The sequence below is a fragment of the Manis pentadactyla genome, chromosome 11 (assembly GCF_030020395.1).
Source record: "Manis pentadactyla isolate mManPen7 chromosome 11, mManPen7.hap1, whole genome shotgun sequence".
NCBI classification, from domain to species: Eukaryota; Metazoa; Chordata; class Mammalia; order Pholidota; family Manidae; genus Manis; species Manis pentadactyla.
This window is the reverse complement of record NC_080029.1, coordinates 35704709-35732401: the sequence shown is the minus strand read 5'-3', so window position 1 is coordinate 35732401 and position 27693 is coordinate 35704709. Positions and strand designations below refer to the sequence as shown.

At 34.7% G+C, this 27693-nt stretch overlaps 1 protein-coding gene and 1 pseudogene across 4 annotated transcripts in view; both read left to right on the top strand.

Moving 5' to 3' along the window:
* The window catches only part of FUT8 (fucosyltransferase 8), a 415176-nt gene that overhangs the window by 201233 nt on the left and 186250 nt on the right, over positions 1 to 27693 (top strand). For 2 of the 4 annotated variants that reach the window (XM_036906028.2, XM_036906025.2), the window contains exon 3: positions 23768 to 23901. The gene's annotated coding sequence lies outside the window, so the exon portion shown is untranslated. Of the gene's footprint in view, positions 1 to 2149; positions 2289 to 23767; positions 23902 to 27693 lie in introns of those variants that run through there. The other 2 variants (XM_057488376.1, XM_036906029.2) reach the window with 2 other exon arrangements.
* On the top strand, positions 2566 to 4856 carry LOC118922813 (ankyrin repeat and SOCS box protein 3-like; annotated as a pseudogene).

Below are 27693 nucleotides of genomic sequence, written 5' to 3'. Positions count from 1 at the left end.
GTGCTACATTGTATTGAAGGGTTGCAAAGTGATGAACTTCGAAGTTTGTATTTTTAATGATGTTATATATAGTTCCATGAATTTCAATTACATTTGTTTGAATGTGAATCACTCTTATAAAAAACAAAAATAACTTTGCCTTTGTGTTTTGGAGCAGTTGAATCAGTTTTTGTATATATTGAGATGAATGTAAACTTTAAGTTATTTTCTTAAAAATTTCCCAAAGCTTAGGAAATAATTTGGCAGTGTGAATCACTTTCAAGAATTCCTAGTTTATCATTTCATTTGACATGCTATATTCCTTATTAGATGCTTGTTAACCACCCCGAAAGTGTTACACAAGGAATATCCTTTGCACACATGGTCTTTAACCCTAAGTAAAAGGATGAAAGAAAGTAGAATCAAAATTGAATTGGCAAAACATTTATTGCATACAAGCTTCTGCAAAGAATGGAGATTAATTTATGTGTGAATATTAAGAACATTTACATATACTGATACTGGTCATGTTTAAGTGTTTTTGTCCTAAGACAAAGGATTTACAGAGTTGGAAGAAACACATTATAGTTGAATGCTGAAATCAAAATAATTTTAGTGTTTCTTCAAGTTTTTTTTTAGTGTTGTGTTTGTTTTTTAATGAAAGCAGGTACTTAAATAAAAAACTAGGCAATTATTTTTTAACAATTTTTTTCTTAATAATTTAATGCTAAGAACTATTAGAATTCTGTGATTGTATATTTACAGAATATTATTTAGGTAACTTGTTCATAAAGTAATATGATGATATATATTTTTCTCCTTTTTTATTTTGGTAAAATATATATAGCATAAAATTTACTATTTAACCATTTTAATGTATGATTCAATGGCATTAAGTATATTCACACTGTTGGCAACTATTGCCACTATCCATCTCCAGAACTTTTTCATTATTCTGAAATGAAACTCTGTACCCGTTAAACATACAGTCCCTGTATCCCCTCACTCCTAGTCCTGTAACCACCATTCTGTTTTGTCTCTATGAATTTGACTACTCTAGGACCCTCATACGAATTGAATCATACAAGAGTTGTCCTTTTGTGACTGACTCTGTTTGCTTAGCATAGTGTCTTCAAGGTTCATCCATGTTCTACCATGTATCAGAATTTCATTCTTTTTAAGACAGGATAATATTCTCTTTTATGAATATGCAGCATTTTGTTTATTTATCTGTAAATGGGCATTTGGATTGTTTCTACCTTTTTGCTGTTGTGAGTTTTGCTGCTGTGAACATTGGTGTTCAAGTGTCTGTTCAAGTATAAAATACATATTTATATATATTGGTGATAGTGTTATAAAATCATGATACTGTTTTTGAAGATCTTACAATCAAATAACAATAGGGTGTGTTTATAAAAACACACGACTTGGTACTATATGCTTTTTGAAGAAGAAGAGCTATTCATGATTTGATCCAAATCAGCATCCTCTTTCACTAAGATTTTTGCATGTAATCCTTACCAGTCAGGAGACAAAATACATGGGCATAATCAACATGCATATTCCATTCAAATGTATGTATTTAACATAAGCATTTAATATTCGAGCATAAATTTTGGGTGATCATACTAAAACGCAGTTGGATCATGGCACTTCTCTAAACAGTCTTCTCCAATGACAGCATCTTTGTAGTGGTTTGCATTACTTTTTCCAAGCTCCCATCTTAACTCTGACCTAATCTCCTATCCTCATCTATGAACTAGGTAATTCTTTGTTGTGGATACGTTTCTTATGTATATAAGCTAGCTTTAATGTAAATGAGTAAAAGGCAGAGGATGAACTCCATATATGTCAAAAGGTTCTTTCCAGATTGGTAATTCTAATTTAATCCCTATAGTACTTGAATTTTTGCAAATGAAAGAAAACAGAGTGAGTATATATAAAAGTTTCTCAAATCATTCCATAGTAATTTCAAAGACAAAATTTGATTGGAATAAAAACATTTCAGTATATGTGTTTTGGTGTTTCAGTGGTCCTTTTCCCTCTAGAGTATTTTTTCTGAAAAAGCAAAATAAATTTTTTATGAATTTAGTCATAATTTTGTAGTTTAATTGCATTTTTAGGGTTTTTCTTTGTGTGCCAACCAGACCTTTTGGAGACTGTTTCTATTTTCTTTTTTCACTGAAATATTAGAGACACCAAAGGAAAACACAACCAGCTATTAGATTCACATTTCCAATGGATGATGTTCTGAAGCTGCAGAAGGAGCTTTGAAAATTTTAAACACAGTTGAACAGAGGTTCCAAAAGGTAAATTGCAATACTACTTTTTTTCCATATTCATATACTTGGCTCCCAGTAGTGAGCCTGAATTGTGAGTGGTGAAGATATTTTACCTATTTATTACTCTGTAAAGTGAAAAAAAAAAAAAATGAAAACAGAACTAATTTCAAAGTTCAAACTTAAAAAAGTAGTTTACTGGGACTCTCTTGTAAGTCAGGAGTTCTGTCCTCTCACTTTATCTCTAAAAAGCCTCTCCCTGGATCTCCTACCTTGGGTGTTTGCTAAATTCATTCTTTGTCTCTGCAAACAAGAACCCAGGCATCATTTTTGGGGGTTCATCCAGGATAACTTCGGAGACTGGTCAAAAGAATGGATTTCTACAGAGGCTTACTCTCACATGTGCTCCACAGTTGGACTTGCTGCCAGGGAAGGAAACGTTAAAGTCTTAAGAAAATGGCTCAAAAAGGGACATAGCATTGATGTTGCTGATAACGGGATGGATGCCAATTCATGAAGCAGCTTATCACAACTCTGTAGAATGTTTGCATATGTTAATTCGTGCAGATTCATCTGAAAACTACATTAAGATAAAGACTTGAAGGCTTCTCTGCTTTGCATCTTGCTGCAAGTCAAGGACATTGGAAGATCGTATACAAATTCTTTTAGAAGCTGGGGCAGATCCTAATGCAACTACTTTAGAAGAAACCATGCCACTGTTTTTAGCTGTTGAAAGTGGACAGATAGATGTGTTAAGGCTGTGGCTTTAACATGGAGCAAATGTTAATGGATCCCATTCTATGTGTGGATGGAATGCCTTGCACCAGGCTACTTTTCAGGAAAATGCTGAGATCATAAAATTGCTTAAGAAAGGAGCAAATAAGGAATGCCAGAATGACTTTGGAATCACACCTTTATTTGTGTCTGCTCAGTATGGCAAGCTAGAAAACTTGAGCATACTTATTTCATCAGGTGCAAATGTCAATTGTCAAGCCTTGGACAAAGCTACTCCCCTGTTCATTGCTGCTCAAGAGGGCCACACAGCATGTGTGGAGCTTTTGCTCTCCTGTGGGGCAGATCCTGATCTTTACTGTAATGAGAACAATTGGCAGTTACCTATTCATGCAGCTGCACAAATGGGCCATACAAAAATCTTGGACTTGTTAATACCACTTACAAGCCGGGTTTGTGACACTGAGCCAGATAAAGTGAGTCCTGTTTACTCAGCAGTGTTTGGAGGGCATCAAGAGTGCTTAGAACAGTTACTCCAACATGGCTATAGCCCAGATGCCCAGATGTGCCTTCTCTTTGGATTCCGTTCTCCCATGTGTATGGCTTCCCAAAAGGACCTCTGTTCCATCCCTCACCCATCTTTGTCGTTTGGTAATTCAGTCCAGTCTAAAACCAGAACATCTACAATATGACAGTTTTATCTGTCAGTTACCACTTCCCAGAGACTACATAATTATTTTCTCTATGCAGAGGTTCTGAGGATGAATAAAGTTCCAGAACTGGCAGTTATCCAAGATGGAGAACTCAGTGAAACTACTTAACACAGCTCAGGTATTACTCTTTAAAATCGCCAAGACAAAGAGCCATGGAGTATAAATTCTTTATGATTTTATAGTCACAGAAGATGATTTTTGTTTGTGTGTGTGGTTAGGTTTTTTGGGGTGAGTGTTTACAAACTGGGCTTCTTGGTAAAAAAATGTGGTAACTTCATTTATGTTACTTTATTGCAGTTTTATCACTGGTACATTTCATTTTGTAATGTTCATTTACTAACCTTTTTTCTGCTTTATTCTGTTAATGAACTGTGATGCTGCCTCTAGTGACAGACATGACACATTCCATGATTCTGGTCTACCTAGGGCTAGGAGCTTATAATGGAATGCATAAAACTTCACTGAAAGTGTACACATAGTGGGTTTGAATGTGTTATTATTATTACTTTATTTGAGGTTGAATATCTCTTATGTTTATAAAAGGATTATCTTTTATCCCAGTCTCATATCTTAATTCAGTCACTTTCATGAATACTGTTCATTGGATTTTCATAGGTAATCTCAGGGGAGAATTTTTTTTAAAAAAAGATAGAAAATGAATCATTTTGCTGTTGTTTTTTTTCCCCATAGTTTCTTGATACTATCTTAAAAAAGATTCCATTTCTGCAAAGGCAAGAACAGACCTAAACTCAAAGATATGCTTAGCTGGAAAAATACTAGCTTGATGTTGAGATAAATGAGCATTTTGCTACATTAGAATACTAATCTGGAGACTGGGAGGGGCAATTCTGTGGTCCCATCTTTAAAGAAAGAAAGGTATGTATGTCTGAGTCACTTCAGTATGAAATAATCATTAAAGCTTCTTCAGTGTCCAGTTCAGAGGTCAGCTTTCATCCTATAAAGCAATGGCTGCCAGTTTTATTAATATTAGTGTTTTCTCTTTTTATTGTTTAGATAGATTACCAGATAGTATGTGAAATTTAGACCTCAGAATCCTAAATTAATGAGAGACTGCTTTGTTGGTTTTACAATTAATTTTTCTGAGTCTGGAGTCAGGACTAAATACTAGATCAAGTGACTATGATAAGAAGCTGTGAAGACCAAATTTGAGAAAAGGTTATGAAAGCATTACTGTCATGAGAGACAACTAGAGATGAGGTCCAAAGGAGGGCAAGTCTGTCCTATTGGGGTCCTGTGGCTTAAAATAAATGGGAGTAGGTCAGCGAGGTCCACCTCTGGTAGCCTGTTGCTGTTTGATAAAAGCAGTGTTGAAGGTGGACCAAAGGATGGAGGCATCATAGGTCCAGAGAGATGACTGAGTTCAGTATAAATGAGAGCTGTATTTGCTGAGTTTGAATGTGGTTATAACAGGCAGAAATAAGGGTACATAATGGAAAACCAGATGGACATTCTGCTACTTAGAGAGATTCCAAGAATGTTTATACTATGTGGTAATTTTTAAATGTTGTCCTTATTTTTCTTTTTCCAAACTCTAACTCTCTGATTTTTCACATAACCAGTTTTTTGTTAGGGCCAAATGTACAAAGAATGTTTACATTTGAGGGTGAATCTTTTTATGTGTTTTTGTTTATGTTTAAATATGTAATAAAAATTCAACTATCCAAAAAAAAAAGTAGCTAACTATAGGCATAAAGGATGAATGGACAAGGATGGTTGTCCATTCATTTAACAAATATATGAAAGTCTACTATGTAACCAAACAATTCTCTAAACACTGGAAATAAAGCAATGAATAAAATAGAATCAGTGCCCTATACTCGTGGAACTTAGCTTGCCTAGAACAGTGAGTGGGACATAATAGGCCCTTAAAAATATTTGAGTAAATGCCTGTATTGTGGAGAAATATTTGGAGTAAGGGGCATTTTAGTAAAGAAGTGTAGTATCCTGTTCACTTAATAGGGATATTTCATTTAAAAGAAAATGGAAAGAAATCAAAGATCTATTAGTAGGGAAAATGGTTAAGAAAATTACGGTAATACACAGAATGTAATCACTAGAGCCCTTAAAAATATTGGCTGACATAAAAGATGTTCTTTACCTAATGTGTAAAGTAGGCTATAGAATAGGATGTATGGGATAATTCCTTTAATGTAAGATTATTTACATTTATGTAAAATGAGAGATGGTGGAGAAATGGTAACAATGAATTATTCTTTCAGGAGGTGAGTTTCCAGTGATCTTTTATCCTTTGTGTTTCTTTGTTTCTTTTGTTTTATGATGACCTGTGTGCCACTGTTTAAAAATAAACTAATTTAAAATGTTTCTGGATAAATTAATTTTTTTACTAAACATCTATGTCAATAAACATAGTTATTGGTCAAGGGCCCATTGTCCTGCAAATGTAAAACATATCTGCATTATAGAATTCTGCATTTCCTTTCTGGAAAATATGATTAACCAGAGAGAAATGCTTACTTTAAAAAATAATTAATTAATTAATTTTGTTGTCATTAATCTACAATTACATGAAGAATATTATGTTTACTAGGGTCCCCCCTTCACCAAGTCCCCCCCACAAACCCCATTACTGTACTGTCCATCAGCATAGTAAGATGCTGTAGAATCACTACTTGTCTTCTCTGTGTTGCACAGCCCTCCCCATGCCCCCACCCCCCACATTATACATGCTAATCATAATGCCCCCTTTCTTTTTCCCCACCCTTATCCCTCCCTTCCCTCCCTTTCTTCCCAGTCCCTTTCCCTTTGGCAACTGTTAGTCCACTCTTAGGTTCTATGATTCTGCTGCTGTTTTTTTACTTCAGTCTTTCTTTGTTCCTATAGTCTTTGGGTTTGAGGTGAGTCTCTTGTAAGCAGCATAGAGATGGGTCTTGCTTTTTTACCATTCTATTTTTCTGTGTCTTTTGATTGGTGCATTCAGTCCATTTACATTTAGGGTGATTATTGAAAGATATGTACTTATTGCCATTGCAGGCTTTAGATTTGTGGTTGCCAAAGGTTCAAGTTTAGCTTCTTCAGTATCTTACTGTCCAATTTAACTCACTTATTGAGCTATTTTAAACACTGTCTGGTCATTCTTTATTTTTCTCCCTCTTATTCCTCCTCCTCTGTTCTTTATATGTTGGTTGTTTTATTCTGTGCTCTTTTGTGCTTCCTTTAACTGCTTTTGTGGGTAGTTGATTTTATTTTTTGCTTTTAGTTAGTATTTGGTTGGTCTGCTTTCTTGGCTGTGATTTTATTTTCTCTGGTGACATCTATTTAGTCTTAGGAGTGCTTCCTTCTAGAGAAGTCCGTCTAAAATTCCCTGTATGGGTGGTTTGTGGGAGGCAAATTCCCTCAACTTTTGCTTGTCTGGGAATTGTTTAATCTCTCCTTCATATTTAAATGATAGTCGTGCTGGATACAGTATTCTTGGTTCAAGGCCCTTGTGTTTCATTGCATTAAATATATCATGCCATTCTCTTCTGGCCTGTAAGGTTTCTGTTGAGAAGTCTGATGATAACCTGATGGGTTTCCTTTGTAGGTGACCTTTCTCCTCTCTCTAGCTGCCTTTAAAACTCTGTCCTTGTCCTTGATCTTTGCCATTTTAATTATGTGTCTTGGTGTTGTCCTCCTTGGGTCCTTTCTGTTGGGAGTTCTGTACACTTCCATGGTCTGATCGATTATATCCTCCCCCAGTTTGGGGAAGTTTTCAGCAATTATTTCTTCAAATACTCTTTCTATTCCTTTTTCTCTCTCTTCTTCTTCTGGTACGCCTATAATGCGGATATTGTTCCTTTTGGATTGGTCACACAGTTCTCTTAATATTGTTTCATTCCTGGAGATCCTTTTATCTCTCTCTGCATCAGCTTCTATGCGTTCCTGTTCTCTGGTTTCTATTCTATCAATGGCCTCTTGCATCTTATCCATTCTGTTTATAAATCCTTCCAGAGATTGTTTCATTTCTGTAATCTCCCTCATCCCTTCATCCCTTAGCTCTTGCATATTTCTCTGCAGCTCCATCAGCATGGTTATGAGCTTTGTTTTTAATTCTTTTTCAGGAAGACTGGTTAGGTCTATCTCCTTCTCAGGGTTTGCCTCTGTGATCTTGGTCTGTATCAATTTCTTCTGCCTTTTCATGGCGATAGATATATTTTTGGGGAGCTGGTGCGTGTGTTGGGTAAGAGAAAGTCCCTTCTTGCCAGTTTGTGGCCTTCCTCTCCTGGGAAAACAGCGGCCTCTAGTGGCTTGTGCTGGGCAGCTGCATGCAGACGGGGCTTCTGATGTTGCCCGGCCGCTATGGAGTTTAGCATTGTAGTTGCTGTGGGCGTGGCCTGCCTCAGGCTGCTTCTCCAATATGGCGGAGCTGTGTCGGAGGGGGAACAGGTGGGAGGCTGTTTATCCCGGTGAGGGGCTTCCGTGCTGTGCTGCTGGGGTTCGGGTGCTCAGAGTTCCCTGTGATTCCCAGCTACTAGGCTAAGTGTCCTTGGGCACTTCCGTCCAGCTGTGGTGTCCCTGTTCCTTTAAGACTTTCAAAAAGCTTTGTCCTAGGGGCGCCGGCAGCGGGACCCACTCACAGGTCTTACTGTCCTGTTTCCCTAGTTTCCAGCACCCCATGCAAACACTGTGTGTTTGCACTCTGGTGTGGGTGGCTGGGGCTGGGTGTTTAGAAGTTCTGGGCTCCCTCTCCCTCCCTGCTCTGACTCCTCTCCTCCTCCTGGGAGCCGGGGTGAGGGGCGCTCGGGTCCCCGCTGGGCCGCGGCTTGTATCTTACCCCCTTCACCAGGTGCTGGGTTCTCGCAGGTGTGGATGTGGTCTGGCTGTTGTTCTGTATCTTCTCGTCTCTCTTTTAGGATTAGTTGTATTTGTTGTATTTTCAAAAATATATGTGGTTTTGGGAGGAGATTTCCGTTGCTTTACTCACGCCGCCATCTTGGTTCTCCTAGAAATGCTTACTTTTAACATTTAACATTTACCTTTAACACTCAGAGGATATAGTTTTAAAATGAACAGTAACATTTTTAAATTGTGTAATGGTAGGAAAATATTTAATCGTAATTGTAATTTCCTTTTGTAGATACTTTGAGGAGTGTCTACATAATTAGACAATGAAGAACTGAGGAAATTGTTTATTTAGCTTCTTTGTGTTTGAAAACTTAGTTTGGATAGTGTGGAGCAAATGGGAATGGCTGACCATGATTCCCTCCTGGCCTTAAAAGTGCCCATTGTATATGCAAATAAGAGCCTGTTTGCACATCCATGGGATGTTTACTGGGGACAGAGTGGCTGGTCAGTCATGGAAGTACTGGCCCAGGGTTGGGGTGGAGAGGAAAAGCCCATTCTCTCCTCTCCTCAGTTCCTTGTAGGTAATTGGTCAGGCTTCCGCCAGTCACCAGAGACCTGCCCACAGAATTCCTCCTGGTGCTGGGGTGGGTCTTGGGTGGGGGCGGCAGTGGAGAGAGCTGGGAGAGCAGGGAGAGTGCACAGAGAGCTGTGGAGCCCCGGTGCTCCTGGAGAATTCAGCTAGAGCTGGGGGCAGGGAGCTTGGACAGTGGGGAGTGAGGAGCAAGGAGCGACTGGGACCTACTGCCGTGAGAATAAGCCCCCTTTTAAGCCCCCAACTCCTTGCCCTTGTCTATTCCCGGTCTCACCAAATTCACTGGGAACTTGCTTAGGATGGGGGACTCCCTCCTCCCTGAGCAACAGATGTAGTTATTAATAGATAATAGATTGAATGTATTTTTTATTAAAAGATTTGCCTTTACTCTCACCTTTTCTTAGTATGACTTTTGACTTTCCTAATTAGGGAAAGAATACATGAGTTTTGGGAGTCCTGGTTATATCTGTTCAATATTCTTAGGTTTTCAAAGTATAATAGGGCAAATCATATTAAATTATTATTTCATGACTATTTTCCTCTCAATTTCTTGAGTAACTTGTGTTTTTCTCAGGAGAAATTAATTGACTTATGAAAAATGTTCCATTGTGCATGTAGATTCTTCATAACAAACTCATTTTATTAGAAATATAAACTTATAGAAGCAACTTAACTTTTTTTTATTCTCTGAAATATAATGTTGACTTCAGTTATTGGAGTTTCAGATGATAAGGTGACTGAATTTGAAAACTGTATCCTGGGGTCTGTTTATCTTTTTACATGACAATGTTAAAAAGTTGTTCAAATGATAATGTTAATCTTTAGAGGTTAACATTGCTTAGATGTAAATAGTAAATAGAAGTATCATTCCTCTTCAAAAGAAGAGTTTTGTCAGGTCTCATAGTCCTTGAGACTGTGATACACCAAATTTAAAACAATTTTTTTCCCTGGATGTTGAGCTGTAAGTGCTATGATTGTATAAAATCTTCACATACTGAGGATATGAAACAAAGCCATCAAACAATAAAATAGATTTTGGATCCCTTTCTAAACTTTCTTTACTTTTTCATTTCTGTAAAATAAGATGCCTGTTCCAATTCAGTGAGTATGGTAATACCAAATCCAGGTAGAATAGCACATCTCATCTTGTCTTCATTTTTTTTTTTAAGGTGAGATAGTTTATAGAATGGAGAATAAATCATTTTATTAAATTTTAACTCCCTTCTAGTATAAAAATATGAATCTTTTTAGCAGTAAGTCTACTTATTTTAGATACTTTAAAAATGATTTATAAGAGAGGAATTACAGAAAAATGGCAACAAATGCCTAAATAAATACCATAGAAAAGAATTATAGATAGCATTTATAATTGGTATTTTAATTGTTACATGAGGATATGAATATAGATAAAAACATTGTGTCAGGCTAAAGGAAGTTAGTGGTTTCTCCTTTTATACACTCTCACAATACTTGTACATTCCTTCATGGCACTCATTTATTCATTATTCAATAATATTTAATAAGGCACAATTTTACAGGCACAATTCTAGACTGAATGATAGCAGTCCAAAATAGACAAATTATTGATGTCATGGAGCTTATATGCTAGTGGAGAAACAGATACTAAATAAATATGTGTATCAAATGGTGAGAAGTGTTGTAGAGAAAAGTCAGTACACCAGGAAAGGTGGGGGGGAGTGTACCATTTTTATGTAAAATGGTAGGAAGGGTTTCACTGAAAAGGTGAATGGGTATAAGGCTATAGTGGGTATTTGAGCAAATGACTTTTAGGCAAGTTTAAAATCACTGTGTTGGGTGTAGGCTCATCATATTTTAGAAACGTAAGAAATAATTGTGTAGCTATTTGTTTCATTTTTGTTTTCTCAGTAAATTCTAAGATCCACTAAAACAGTGGTGATTATCTCTGTCTTGCTCATCACTGTATCCTCGTCACTCAGTATAGTGTCAAGCACATGGTAGTCAAGGAGCTGTGGATAAATATGGATGAATTTATGAATGATGAATGGGAATTTTGAAGGAATTTTAAAAAATTTTAAAGTTTATACTATTAAAATATTTGAGCTGCAAATGGTCTTTATAGGTCATAAGAAAATGAGAGCTCTTTAGGTAGAATGATTCTTCCAGAAGTCACTTAATTAGTAGCATTCTTGGGATGGCAAGGATTTTTATGTCTCATTCTAACTATTGATAGGGAATCCTTTTGTTTCAGGTGTCTGGTCTGGATGCAGGAAGATACTCTCTGTGGAAGACCTCCTTGTGGTAGAATCTGGAATCAGATAACTAGGTCGAAATTCCTGTTTGACACTTGGCTAGCTGTGTGACACCTCCATCTCCCATTACTTTATCTTTACATTCCCTGGTTTTCCTTTCTGTGAGACAGGTATTGTTATATCCATTCCCGTATTCTTTATAACATAAACATTTTTTCTTGCCTAATGGGACTTTTTTCATTAAGCTTCTAATTACTACTCATGTAGACTCTTCTTTTTTTTTTTTAAAGGGAGTTATGATTAAAGCAGGATTAGAATAGGCATACTTTGGTTCTATGAAACCCTCTTAAAGTTATTTGTTAACGTGTCAAAGTTTTATCTAATGAGGGAGCAATCAGGAAGACAGAGTATGTAAGCTACAGGAGTTCGTGTATTCATTTAGGAAAGGGATGTCAAGGTAAAATTGCTAAGCTAAATAGAAGTGTGCTTTCTAGGATAAGGAGGCTATTTCACTTTTGGGGTTTAATCCTCAGAAAAATTGGACTGTAAAACATTGAGTTAATTTATGTATCTTTATGGTCTTTATCATCATCTCCAGGATCATCAGACTGGATTTCATCATTATCTCTAGAACAATTTCTATCTGTTTCATTGATTTTAGTATGTTTTGGAAGCTTGCCATATGCCTTGAAACTTGTAATTCATCAGCACTGTATTTTAAAATTGCATCAGCTGTGTTATCCTGATAGTCTGGCAGAGCACCCAGTAGGATGTGTGAGGTATTTATTCAGTGACCATTTTTCTGTTTTTTTTTGATATGACATAACCTCTTTACACCATCTAAACACATTGTTTCTAATCATCTACTTTCCATCATTTTGATTATCTGAGCACACTCTTATTCATCCTCTTTGCACACCAGTTCTTTTTGGGCTTATTCTCATTCTTATCCTTGCACCTCCTTTATATTACTCTTGGGTATGGTAATGCCTCGTGGAATCTTGGACTCTTTTCCAGTGGCTGCTTCTCTGAGTGCCATGGGAGAGTTTTGAGACCAAGCTTTCTCTGAGACAGGCTCAGCAGCAGCAAATTTCTTTCCTTCCCTCTCCCTTTTCCGAGTGCCTTAATGTTTTTAAGGTTTTCTAGGTGGACCTCTTTTCCTAGGTCTTTGCTGAACGTACCAAAGATTCAGTGAGGACGCATTATCTTGCTTGTGAGAACTTGAATGTTTCTTGGCCCTGTGTGAGCTATCAGAATTATTCAGCTAAGCTGCTTTGTAATTTTTCTTTCCCAGAAGTTGTTTTTGCTCAGCATATTGTGGGTTTTTACCTTATGCACATGAGGATTGGGATTCAGGTAGTTTAAGGTGCTCCTTTTTTTTCTTTAAACAGGTCTTTGTGCGTGTGTATGTGTGTTTTTAAAATAGATCTCTAAATAGGTCTTTTTAAAATAGCTCTCTCATTTCAGGGATTTCCCGCCCAAAATAACTATTGCCTTGGCCTTTGTGTCTCTGATGTTTGTCTTTTCAACTCAGCAATGCATTGGATTCTCTTTGGGTTTCCCCTCTAAAATACTGCAGTAACAAAAATGCTTTTAGAAGGACATCCCAGGTAATTATAGGGCTCACCTGTTTTGTTTTCCTTTTTTTAGAATCAGTTTTGAGCTTCTTGTTGTCCAACGTTATATACATCATTTGCCTAGTTTTCTAGATGTTTGTTTGGAAGCTAATTTTGTATCCTGTTATTTCCTCATGGGTGAAAGTAGAGGTCTCTTAACCCTTTTAAAATGAAGAATTACATTCTTAGCAAGTGATACATCCTGCCCATTTCAAATTATGTTCAATTATCATTATATGCAAAAATTTGTGTTTTAAATGTTGCCCAAATTAAATTTATCTTAGTAACAACATTTCTGCTATTCTTTAACACATAGCTGTAAATAAAACCTACTTTGGCTGCTTTTCATCTAATATTAGTTACCAGTCAACTGATGCATTAAATTAAAGTTGGTGTAATTCTTATGATTTATAATAGCTAATTGTTTTTGGTACTTTTATGCCTCACTGAAGGTCACTGGCTGTTTTATGGTACTTTTTTTAAAAACAACATTCAGTATAACTAAAAGAGAAAAGCTTTAATGAATTCTTACTTAGTATAGGAACTTCTTACTAATAAAAAATGTTTTTATTTTCCAATTATTGAGGTACAGTGAAAAGTTTTAAGTTTGGCACTGATCACTATTTTCTTTAATATTCCTCCAGTTAGTTTAAAAACATTGGCAGTTGAAGTAGACTATAAGCATAAACTGGTATGAAGCTAATTGAGAATGTCTCATTAAGTTTGGAATTATGACAAAGGGATGTTTTTTGTGAGGAGCATATACTGAGTCTAAATTTTATTTTAAAGAATGTGAGATGCTTATGAAAGTTAACAGTTATCACGCTTATAGTTGATTCAGTTGGTGACATGAGCTTCATTCTTTATCATTAGTGCTTACAATGTTTCAGTTACTATACTAGGTGCAAGGTACCCTATCTGATAGTCATTATGTGTCTATACTATTCTTAAAAGAGAGAATTGAAATTCTTAGGGGAATATTTGATAATGAGCCAGTAGTAGCATTGTGATTTGTATGTTGTGTGCTCAGGCTTAAGAAAGGCATTTTGACTCTGGCTTCACAATTGTACAATGTAAATCTTAAAACCTGAAGAAATTCATCGCCATAATTTACTTATCTCTCAAGGAATGAGGTTGTAATTATAGGTGACAGAAGTATAAATTGATTAATTTTAACAGATGGCAACAAAATGTCTGAATTTGATTCTGTTACTTTCTATTATTTCTTTAATGTTTTCTGATACCTTTACAATCACTGTTTTTAGATATATCCTTTGAGTTTGGTGTAGCAAAAGACTTTAATATTTTGATAGCAGATGTAAAATGCAGACATCTAATTATTCAAGATCTTTAGATACTAATGACTGTTGAGGTCTTTTAGATAATGATGACTATTCAAACTGGTGTATGACAGCAGTAGGTCCATTTGCCAAAGCCACCTTTGCTTTTAGTCTGTTACTGCTAAAAGAGATGGGTCTACCTATCGTATTGCTTAGGCAGCATGGAAGTACTGCATTTCATCTTCCTAAATTGCTTACCATTGCAATTCATGTTTGTTATTTTGGTTTTGTGTTTCCTTGTAATTCCATCCCCGAAGATTTATAATTTTATAATCCCTTGGTCAGCCAAACCATTGCTTTGCTTTGATTCATTTGGGGTCAAGAAAAGGACTCCATAGTTAAATAGATCTAGCTGTGAATCTTGGCTTCTCCTGGTTTTTTGACCTTAGGTGAGTTATTTAACCTTTTTGCTGGTGTGTTTGATATTAGTTTAATAGTTTAATAGTTAATTAGGTAGACTGTGGAGTCAGTTTGTAAGGATTCAAATATTAGCTCTGCTACTTAAAACTGTGACTTTGAGCAAGTTACTAACTTTTCTGCATCCTCTTTCTCATCTGTATATTAAGGATAAAAATTGTGCTTATCTATAACAAAGTTTGAGTAAACCTGGCATATAGCAAGCAATCAACAAATGTTTGCTCTTACTATTTTCTATAAAATGAGGATTAAAAATAATAGAGGTTTTTACAGCACTGAATTATGTTTTCTATCTTTATCTTGCATCTACCTACCACTTCCACATTTTATTTAAAAAAATAATAATAATAATAAGGGAGAAATGTGGGGCTCACATATAAATCAAGTATAAAAATCAAACGAATAATCATATCTGACTCGATTGTTTATAGTTCATAATGCATGATCAAAACTGAAAGTTTCTGCGATATGACTGCCCTTGCACTGTTCACCATGTAAGAACTTATTCACTATGTAAGACCTTGTTCACCATGTAAGAACTTGTTTGTTATGCTTCAGAAGATTGGAGACTGTTGAGATAAAGGCTTGGGGTTGATTTAAAAAAAAAAAAATAGGAGGACAGCCCAGTGGAATCCTGTCTAGAACGATTTGCTACAGGTAATTCAGCATTAAGTAGGTTCTCCTTGTGCTCTTGCTCAAAGAATAGAGCTGTTTAGCAAAATGATGTGCAACTAGACTTTTGTGGTACCGTAGTGTCAGTGTCAGAGTAATGTCCTTTAAATCCACACATGCTAATATCAATTCCACAAACACACACACATGCACACACACAGCCCTTATGACTAACAGCTCGTATGTACAAGGCATTGCCCAGAGTCCAGGGAAGTTTGTGGCCTTGGAGAGTAGAAGCCAATTGAATCAGTGGCGTGAAACCCATGCCCCTGAACTAATTAATACTGTGTGATAAGAAGCTCAACTAGACGTCATCAGAATAGAATAAAAGAATATCGATAGTACATGCTTTGACACATATGCCAGCAAACACATGAAAAGATTCTCAGCAGCACTAATCATCAAGGAAATGCAAATCAAAACCACAATGAGCTTATCATCTCAGACCAGCCAGAGTAATTAATATCAACAAGACAAAAAATAACAAGTGTCGGCAAGGGGGTGTGGGGGAAAGGGAACCCTCGTGCACTGTTGAGGGGAATGTAAACTGGTGTATCCACTATGGAAGGGAGTACAGAAGTTCCTCAAAAAACCAAAAACAGAACTACCATATGACCCAGTAATTCTGCTTCTGGGAATTTACCTGAAGAAAATACAATCACTAATTTGAAAAGACGTATGTATTCCTATGTTTACTGCAGCATTATTTACAACAGCCAAGATACAGAAACAACCTCTAAGTGTCCTTTGATAGACGAATGGATAAAGATGTGGAATAAACAATGGAATATTATTCAGCCATAAACAAGAATGAAATCTTGCCTTTGGGACAACATGTATGGAACTGGAGGTATTATGCTAGGTGAAATAAATCAGAGAAAGGCAAATACCATATGATTTCACTTACATTTGGAATCTAAAAACCAAAAGAAATGCATAAAACAGCAAAACAGACTCATTAACACACAAGAGAGTGTGGTTGCCACAGGAGAGGGGGTTGGGGAAATAGCAAAATTGGTGAAGGGGATAGATTAGTGAGAATTAAAAAAACAGTATGTGTTGATAACAATTCAACAGGATCCAGCTTTCATAGCACTTTGGAGATTTCAGTCCCCCCTTGGGTTTCATACTGGCATTAGATAGTAAATCATGTGCTTTCCACCAAATATATCTAAATTTTTAAAAGAAAAAAAAAGAACTTCTCTGTCTCATGTACTTGAAGATAGCAATATATATGTATGTATTATTGCAGTGTAGTGGACAATGTTATATTGGTTTTAGGCATGCAACATAGTGATTCAACAATTATATGCATTATGAAATGCTCACCGTGGTGAGTGTAGTTACCCACTGTTACCATTCAAAGATACTACAAAATTATTGGGTATGTTCCATATGCTATGCTTTTCATCCCCATGACCAATTTTTTAATAATTGGAAGTTTGACCCTCTTTATTACCTTCTCCTATTTCACCCAGCCCCCTACCTAGTGTCTTATATTTTCATGTAAAATTTTAAAACTTTGTCTTTGGTCCTTGAAGTACATGGAGTTGATTGTTTTTAATGCAGTGTGAAGTAGAGATTCATTTTAATGTTTATTCATACTAAAAATGAAGTTTTAAAAAATAAGTCATTTATAAATAATAATAATAATAGAGGTTTTTATGGGGCATGAATGAATAAATAAACACTGTACAGGGGACCTACTACATGTTCAGTGAATTATGGTACTGTAATTGGATTGATGATAATTATGATGATGTAGCAGATGTGTAGGTGAAATAAGCATAGGTCCAAGATTTGTAAAGAAGAGACCACACTGGAGCTCCATTGCTTTGCTGATCGGTCAAGACACACAGAGTGAGTTCCAGCATTCTGTTTAGCCACTTGTTCAAAATAAATAAATTTTTCTATCCCAACTGGTACATAAAATGTGGTAGATGAAAGATCTTGTCCAATAATGCTTACTGTACTTACTGTGATATCAGTATAGTTGGGAATGGCCACATTCCACAAATAACCAAGGAAATAAAAGCATTTTTGGGAAAAGCTTTTATATCAGCTGTATTAAGTTAAAGATATGATATAAAACTTATTGCAGTATTTAGAGTTATTCATAAGCTGAAAAATGGATAGGGAGTCATGATGCAGGTTGCTAGTATTCTACCCAACTCTAAACTCTGTTTTCCTCTTTTTCTGTAGTAATAGAATCCTGATTTTTTTAGCTAGGCACATTTATGCCTGGAAGAAAAGACTGTATTTACCAGCTTTGTGACTAAGTTCTGGCAAAAGAGATAAAAGCAGAAGTATTATGTGTGTGCTTGTGAAGGGCAATGACTCAGCTGGAAGAGACCCCATTTTGCCATTCAGTTTCTCTTCTTCTTTTTGACCTTCATTGAAGACATGGTAACTGGAGCTTTAGCAGACATTTTGGACCATGAAGTGATCTATCTTGATGATGGAAACCAGGCACCTAGAATAGTGGAAGAGAAAGTTGGAAGCACAGGTTCCTGAGGATACTGTGCAACCACCATCTCTACATTACCTCTCCATCCTAGACGACTTTTACAAAAGAAGAAAAGGAAACCTCAGTCTTATTTTAAGCTAAGATGCTGCTGTGTTGGGTATTCTGTAATGTGCCGAACCATAACCTTATACTAAGGGCAAGAGGTATAAATAATAGAGAGACATTGCACTTTAATGGTTTGTGTACAAAGGGAGCTGTGTGGGGGGAGTTAAGGTAGAAGAGTATAAATGACTAAGAAATTGAGAAGATTGTGGATTTACTTTGATCATACTGGTGAAATCTTTTTAGATTAATGGGAAACATGAAACTTATTTTATAGAAAAAATGAATATACTTAATAATTCAATGACATTTATACAACTAGTTATCAAATCACATTTTGTCACATATTGAAGGTAGTTAGAAGAAATGGTGAAATTCATGGGGGCCATAAGTCATTCTTGTCATTAGAATATTGTTTTTTATAGGTTATTATTGTTAGCTTGTTATTCCATTGTTAAATGAAGTAGTTATAACTTTGTAGATTTTTCTGGTAAATCCCTTTTTATAAATGACACAGTGTCTTTCAAAGTTTTGGATTGGCTAATGTGAAAAATATGTTAGAAAACATTGGATTAGCCATTTTATGTGAAAGAGATTGAAGGAAGATTATTTTGGAGCCTATACAGCAAATGATTGATATGCTTCCACTCTTTTACATAAAGATGATTCTAAAAAATTGTGTTTGTATTGATACTTGGGCCCTCACTTTTTAATGGCTTTTATGACACCAAAATAATTGATTTAACACATTTAATTCAGTAGCTTTGTATAGACAAAGGTTTAGATGTTTAAGATGAGAATTTTACAGTCTCTTAATCATGTTGCCTAATATATGATTTGGTTTTACTTGAACATTGTGGAATTATATGTCTAGAAAGACTACAGGAGGTCATCTATATCAATTTTAATTTGTTAAAAGTACTTCCTATATAGTTTTTACCTTTGATTTTTCCTTTTGGATATATTAATTCCTTTCCATACAAATTGTTTATTTAAAGGTTAGTTAATATTAAGTACTCTACATACTTTACTCATGTCACTTTAATCACCTTATTTCCTGCTTTGTATTTAGAGTTTCCTAGGTAGTACATACAACTTGAGTGGTGTGGAAATACCACATACCCTTAAATCTCTAACTATCCATTCTATGGGATAGAATATCTTCTTCAATAATAAATTCCTTTTGGTACTGGTGGTATAATACTCCATTGTATTAGTTTTTTCAGTTGCTGACATACATGTTTACTTATTTGATGTATCTAATGTTGTAATTTGATGTATTTTAATGTGTCTTTAATTATTAATGACCTTGAGCATCCATTTATATATATTTTAATCATTTGTATCAACACATAAGATACTCCTAGACACATATAGTCTTAACTGCTTCATTTTGAATCCTGTCTTTTCTAGTTACTAATTTTATTACTTTGAATATTTTCATCTGATTGGCAGGATAGTGTTGCAAAAGGGATGTTAAATAAATTTACAGATTCTAGAAAACCTGTATTCTTACCATAGCATATAATAGCTTGTAAATGAGCAAATTTTTTGAGCAAATTAGTTAAGGCTTGTGAGCTACAATTCCTCACCTACAAAAGGGTGGTAAATTATAATTTTTTTTGAGGAATAAGTTAGAATCATAAATTATTTAGAACCATAGAAATATAAAATGATAAAATACCTACATTGTTTTCACTTTTTAAAAAATACAGAAATATTTTATATGAGATCTTTTTTCCTCTGGATGTGTTCATCTTGTAACTGGAAGTTTGTATCTTTTGGCTATCTTCACTTAGTTTGCCCACCTCCCATCTCCTGCCTCTGGCAACCACGGATGGATCTGTTCTCTCTATCTATGAGTTCAGGTTTTTGTTTTGTTTTTGTTTTTGTTTTATATCCACATGTAATTGAGATCATACAGTATTTGTCTTTCTCTATGTGATTAATTTCATTTAGCATAATGCCCTCAAGGTCCATCCATGGTGTTGCAAATGGCAGGATTTCCTTTTTAGTGGTTGTATACTATTCCATTGTATATATACCACATTTTTTTAATGCATTCATATGTTGATGAATACTTCGGTTGTTTCTATGTCTTGACTATTATAAATACTGGTGCAGTTTTACTTATTATAAAAACATGGGGATGCAGATATCTTTTTGAGATAGTGAAATATTTCCTTTGTATAAATACCTAGAGGTGGAGTTGCTGATCATATGGTAGTTCTATTTTTAATTTTTTGAGGAATCTCTGTACTGTTTTTCTTTGTGGCTGCACCTCCAATAGTACACAAGGATTCTCTTTTCTTCATATCTTCACCAGCACCTGTTAATTCTTTCTGTCTCTCTTTTCTGTCATTCATTCTTTTTTCTTTCTTTCCTTCCTTCCTTCCTTCCCTCCCTCTTTTCTTCCTTTCTTTCTTTCATCACAGTCATTCAAACAGGTGTGAGGTGATGTCTCATTGTGGTTTTGATTTGCATTTTGCTAGTGATTAGCAATGTTGAACACCTTTTCACGTACCTATTGGCCCTTTGTATGCTGTCTTGTGAAAAATGTCTGTTCAAATTCTCTGCTCATTTTTGAAATGGATTATTATTGTTTTTTCTCTTGAGTTATATGAGTTCTTTATTTATTTTGGATATTAACCCCTTACCAGATCTATGACTTGTAAATACTTTCTCCCATTCTGTAGGCTGCCTTTTTATTTTATTGATGGTTTCCTTTGCTTTACAGGAGTTTTTTGGTTAGCTGTGTCTCACTTACTTATTTTTGCTTTTGTTTCCTTTGCTTTTGGTGTCAAATAAAAAATATCATTTCCAAGACTGGTATCAAGGAAGTTATAAAACTTTGTGGTACAAAGTCTTTGGGATTAAGGAAAGGGCTAACTCTAACTTCTCTATTTACTAATAAATAATTGTAGCTTTCATTTATCAAGCCCATAGTTCATGCTGGTTACTGTGACTAGCACTGCACATACGTAGCAGTTTGAGACTACTTTAAGTATTCATTTAAACAAGCAAAAATGAATAAATTAGACAGGGTTAATAGTCTAACCCAATCAAAATATAATAATTAATAATTGCAGCTACTATGCTTTAACTCTAATTGATGCAAAATGGATGTTATTAACTGTAAAATTAAATAATTTGGCCACACTCAGCAGCCAGAAAATAGAGGAAATGGGGAAACACTGTTCTAGAGTCTAAAACTCACTTTATTAAACCTCTAATGTTTATATTGACAACTGTTAACTGAGTGCTTATCTTTGTATAGATGTTTTAATAGTTGCTTTAAGTATTGCCTTAAAAACACATAACTTACCAGTCTACAGGTATTTATGTTTTACCAGTTGGAATGAAGTGTAGAAACTTTACCTCTCTGAAGTCCCTTTACCTTCTCTCACTTATAATTGTCTTAAATATTTCCTCTACACATATTTAAAACCGTAAGAGTGTTAAACTTTTTGTCTCAGCTGTCAAACATAATGTAGAAAACTTAAGAGAATGGAAATTATATTTACCCATATTTTTTCTCTTTCTGTTGTTCTTTCTTCTGGGATATATAAGACAAAAAGAAAACCCAGAGTACTCACTGCCACGTTGCTCCTTTAGCTCCTAGATCCCTAGCAAGTCTGCCTTTTCTTTCCACCTTTCACAATCGTCTTGTATTTGTTTAGAATGTATTTGTTTCCACCTTTCACAATCGTCTTGTATTTGTTTAGAGTGTCTAGGGTTTTTAGCTGTTCTTAGTGGGAAGGATAGGGAGAAGTGTGTCTTCTCTGTCTTGGGCTGGAACCAAAAGTTGCTTTACTTAAAGATAAAAAAATTAAGTTAGGTGGAGTTGTTTCATCTAGTTTTCCTAACTGTTATTTGGGAGGAGATGTTTGAGGCCATTAAATATCTGGATTAAATTATACTTGACATATCCTAGTTATATAGTTGCCTGTCCTTGGGTTGAAAAATATGTGTAGAAGGAGATTTTTCTAGCTTACCTTTTAATTCTTAAAGTCAGAAGGTTCTTCTTAATAACAATAAAAAAAAATAAGTGTCATTGATTTTGGTTTTGCCACTTATTTGGTTTACAAGCTTGGGAAAGTTATTTAAGTTTTATTTAATATTTAACTTCTTCCACTTAAAAATGGGAATAAAGTACTTATATCATAAGTTGTTGAGAAGATTAAATAGTATTAAAATTGTGAAGCAATGAGAAAAGCACTGTGCGTTCAGAAAGCACTATATAAATACAGCTATTATTGTTACACTTAAAATGATATACCCATATCATGGGAATTATTACAGTCATTTCAAGGATAAAAAATACAGGCTCTGAGAAGATAAGATGCCATGCCTGATTCTTTATGGCCCAATTCTACATTGGTATTGCCAGGATTTATACCCAGTTCTGTCTGATCTTAGAGCTTACACTTTTCAGGGTATCATGTCAACATCATCAAATCTCTATGACTCCCTGCATTTTCACCTAACATTGTATTATGTGTGTTTGTCTTCATACTTAACATTTTAAACTGAGCCAGCTTCTCTTATTTTAGGATATATAAATTATGTCTTTGTCATCCATCTGGCTCGTGTATTCATAAATTGAATACCAGCCAATAATGTCATTATGATATTCTTCATACATGCTGTAGTAAAGATTAGCCTTTAAAGGGCTTTCATGCCTCTTATATAAAGATTGAAATATATATATATCTCATTAAAATTTTCAGTAGCATAAAATGTTTATTATACATTTGAATCTCTGTTATTCTGTAGAAAATTTTTTGAGTCTGATTTTTTGAATCTCTGTTCTTAAAGAGTTTTTTAGAAAGACTGAATCTTTATTCATTATTTGTATTGTACATAACTTGGAGTTTTTCAATATATCTGTTTGCTCTTATTAATTATTAAATGTAGTGTTTGAAGACTGAAGCTTATTGAGAGTTGGATTGAATACAAGTCTTTAGTTTGAAATTGTATGTGTATATATTTCTAAGCTCCTATTTTTGATACTTTCTGCATATAAAAATAAATAAACATGAAAATGACTTTAAGTCTTAATTCTCATTCTTCTAAGAGTTGATTTCATTTGCTATTTTGTCTAGGATTTTGATTATAGATATTGATATATGTGCTCTTGGGTCATATTCATACACTTAGTTTTCAATTCAACAAATATTTAATAAAGGGCTTGTTCTGTTTTAGGCACTGTGCTCTAAGTTCCTGCTCTACTGGCACATATCTTTTAGTATAAGAAATAAACCAATAAGTGTTTTGATAGAGAATAATGAGGGATAGTGATGTCCTTTTTTTTTTTAAAAAGGTGTTGTAGCATTCCTGTAGGATCTTATAGTTATTCTTTCATTCTTTCTTGCTTTCAGTGTCCCAGTTTTATTCTGGAACCTACCCTTAGAGATAAATCCTGGTTAGTCTAAGCCATAATGGCAATCCCATTCCACTGTCTGTGACTGATTTTGGACAAGTTGATACTGGATAATAAAACGGAAAATCTTCTTGGGAGACTTCTGTCAGTAGTTTACTCTCCCTTAAAAGGACACAAACTAGGAAAGATTGCCAATTGTTCTTTGGTAATGAACCATCATTACATGTGGCTGGAATTGAGGCAGCCAACTGGTTACCATGAAGAGCAAGCCTGAGAACAAAAGCTGACATGCCAACAGGGTAGAGTAGAATAGAAAGATGGGAAGAGATTCTTGACAATTTATGGAGTGGTTGAGTTATCTTTTAACAATTGAGAAATTAAAATTTCCTTACTTTTTAAAGCCATTTTGAGTTGGGTTTTCTCTTGCTTGTATCTTAACAGGTCATAATTGATGAATGTTCTGGGACTGTCTCTGCAAGGAGGTGACATTTAAATAGAGATCTGAATTACTAGAACGAGCCAAAGGAATTGAAGGTCAGGTAGAAGGAACAGCAAGAATGAAGTCCCCATGATAGGTAAGAACTTGGAATATTCTAGAACCTGGCAGAAAGCTGGTTTACCTAGTTTCTAATGAACAAGGGAAAGACAATAGTAACTAATATTTATAAATTGCATTACAGTTTATGAATCACTTTTAAATATATTGTTTCACATGATCTTCACAGTTAAGTGAGGATATATTATTATTTCTACTTTATAATTGGGTAAACTGCCTGTATATTTATAACCAGTGATTGATTTGAAATGGATGCTCTTTCTGCTACTGTTATCATGCTGTCAATCAATTATATATTATTTATTATATATATTTGATAAACAGTTAACATGGTAAGAGTTCACTTTTAAAAAAATTTATTAGTACTATCACTTTTTGGCCATATTAATTTATTCAGGGCCAAAGGCCAGATTTCTGAACCCATTTGAATAGTATAAATTAATTGCATCAGTAAACACAACCTGATATGTTATCCTGAGTTAAGGTGAGTAAGGTACTTCTAATAGAAACCTCATAAATATGATTATTTGTTTGCATTTCATAACTTGGGAGAGTAATTTCCAAGATATTGGTTGTTTCAGTGAATTTAAATGAAGTATTTTGTGCTCCTGTATTCAGGATGCCTTCCTGGCATTTTAAATTCACATGTGCATATACTGTGACCTTCCTGATAAGTAGTATGAAAGTATGATAGATGATTCTGTAAGTAATGAATGAAAATTGAATTTGGTGATCATGGTAGGGGCTATATGATAATTGCCTTTTCTTTCCTTTCCTGCCCTCCCTTCCTTTCTCCTCTCCTGCCCTTCCCTCCTCCCTCCCTTTATTCTACATTTCAGTTTGGTTGGTTTCACAAAGTGCTTTTGCATAAATAAAAGTTGATTTCAACTAACTTTAAGGGGCCATTTTAATTTGTGATAACTATTACTGCTTTTTTTCTATTTCTTTCTTAATATACTCATAGCTTTTTTCATTAAGGTATTATTGATATACACTCTTATGAAGGTTTCACTTGAAAAAACAATGTGGTTACTACATTTACCCATATTATCAAGTCCCCCCCCACCATACCCCAATGCAGGCACTGTCCATCAGCGTAGTAAGATGCCACAGATTTCACTGTTTGCCTGTTCACTGTTGTGTGAGTTCTTTAATTTTGCATGTTAACCCCTTGTCAGATATGTCATTTACAAATATATTCTCCCATACTGTAGGATGCCTTTTTGTTCTGTTGATGGTGTCCTTTGCTGTACAGAAGCCTTTTTAGTTTGATGTGATCCCATATGTTCATTTTTGCTTTTTGTTTCCCTTCCTCGAGGAAATGCATTCAGGAAAAAATTGCTCATGTTTATATTCAGGAGATTTTTGTCTATGTTGTCTTCTAAGAGTTTTATGGTTTCATAACTTACATTCAAGTCTTTGATCCATTTTGAGTTGATGTTGGCTGTGGGTTTGTCATATATGGGCTTTATTATGTTGAGGTACTTGCTGTCTATACCCATTTTGTTGAGAGTTTTTATCATTAATGGATGTTGAATTTTGTCAAATGCTTTTTCAGCATCTATGGAGATGATCATGTGGTTTTTGTCTTTCTTTTTGTTGATGGTGTGGATGATGTTGATAGATCTTCTAATATTGTACCATCCTTGCATCCCTGGAATAAATCCTACTTGATCTTGGTGGATGATCTTTTTGATATATTTTAAAATTCGATTTGCTAATATTTTGTTGAGTATTTTTGCATCTATGTTCATCAGGGATGTTGGTCTGTAATTTTCTTTTTTTGTGGTGTCTTTGCCTGATTTTGGTATTAGAGTGTTGCTGGCCTCATAGAATGAATTTGGAAGTATTCCCTCTTTTTCTACTCTTTGGAAAACTTTAAGGAGGATGGGTATTAGGTCTTCACTAAATGTTTGATAAAATTGAGTGGTGAAGCCATCTGGTGCAGGTATTTTGTTCTTAGGTAGTTTTTTGATTACCAGTTCAATTTCGTTGCTGGTAATTGGTCTGTTCAGATTTTCTGTTTCTTTCTGGATCAGCCTTGGAAGGTTGTATTTTTCTAGAAAGTTGTCCATTTCTTCTAGATTATCCAGTTTGTTAGCATATAATTTTCATAGTATTCTCTAATAATTCTTTGTATTTCTGTGGTGTCTGTAGTGATTTTTCCTTTCTCATTTCTGATTCTGTTTATGTGTATAGACTCTCTTCTTTTCTTGATAAGTCTGACTTGGGGTTTATCGATTTTATTTATTTGGTTCATAGCAAAATAGGCAAAGCTCTTAGTCATTTCATTGTACAGCATATTGTCATACACTTATCTTTTGGTGTCAACATTAAATTGAAGCCACCTGAATGTGACTCATGGAAACATAATTTTCACATAGTCAGGTGATAAAGGAAGTGGCTCTTGGTCATTTTCTTATTTTAGGTATTAGAACAGTGAATTTGACAGTGTTATGAATGGTACTCTTATTTTTTTTGGTTCTAATGGAATGAATAAATTATTGCTATCTTTAAGAAATTAATTAGATTATATAGTTTATATTCATTTTCTCCTATACTACTCATTATGTTAGTAGCTGCAAGAAGAGGCTTTTTTGGATTTAGTGGCATTACTACCCTTTGCAATTAGAATCCACTAGAATATTACCTCTTGAGGGCAGAGATTTTTGTCTGTCTTGTTCACTGCTATAACCCTAGTGCCTAGAAGAGTGTTTATGGAATAGGGACTCAATAAGTATTTTTTGAAACAGTGAATGAATGAATCATGGTGTTTTTTAGAATTAGGTCAAATACATGGTAAGTTTGTTCCAGATGCTTTCCATTGTAAATATTAAAAACCATGCCGTATATTTAAAAACAAATAGAGCTTAATATTATGAATGACTGTATTGAGTGAAGTAACTTATTTAGAAGGTAAACTACTAATTGGTAGCACAAAAGAGTATCCTTCAAACAGGATAATTGTAAAGAACAAGACGTTTTCTTATGCCATTTCTCTTTTTTCAAATGTGAGAGCTCCCTTCTCTAAGCAACTGTGAAATTTTTCCTGATTTTCAAGGTACTAAAATCTCTTTTCTCTAAGAAATCCCATAGCAGATATCCTCTGTTTTCACTGTCTATTTTGTATTTTGAAGTACTCTTTCATTTTTATCTCTTCTTATTTCCACTGTTGTTTTTTTGTTACATTTATTTTTATTTTTTAATTACATGTTGCTCTGGGGAAATGCTGTCTGATTCATCATGAGATAGTGGAAATGTTCTGTATCTGTACCATACATAAAGGTAATAGCCACCAGACACAAGAGCCATTGAGCAATTGAAATGTGATTAATGTGGTTGAGGAACTAAATTTTTTATTTCATTTCTAATTTACATAGTTGCATATGGTTAGTGGCATTGAAGCAGACAGTGCAGCTGTAGGGCTTATAATATACATCTTAAGTTATCAGTCTACCTTCAAATAACATGCCACTTAATGTGTAGTTGTAACTTTATTACAGTGCACTTCCATTTCCTTCCTCCCATTCTTTTGTGTTTTATAGTCATATATTCTACAGATTTATAAACCCGATGATTAATTGTGGCCATTTTTTTAGACAGCTTTTTATTTTTTATCATGATTAAATTAAGGGAAAATATGCCTTTATTTTCTTCAGATTTTACCTTTTCTGCTACTACTTATTTCTCTGTGTAGATCCAGATTTCTATGTGGTATCATACTCCTACTTAAAGGACATCAACATTTTTTGGAGTATAGTTTCTCTGGCACAGCGTATTGTCAGTTGTCTTTTTTTCTGGAAAAGTCTAT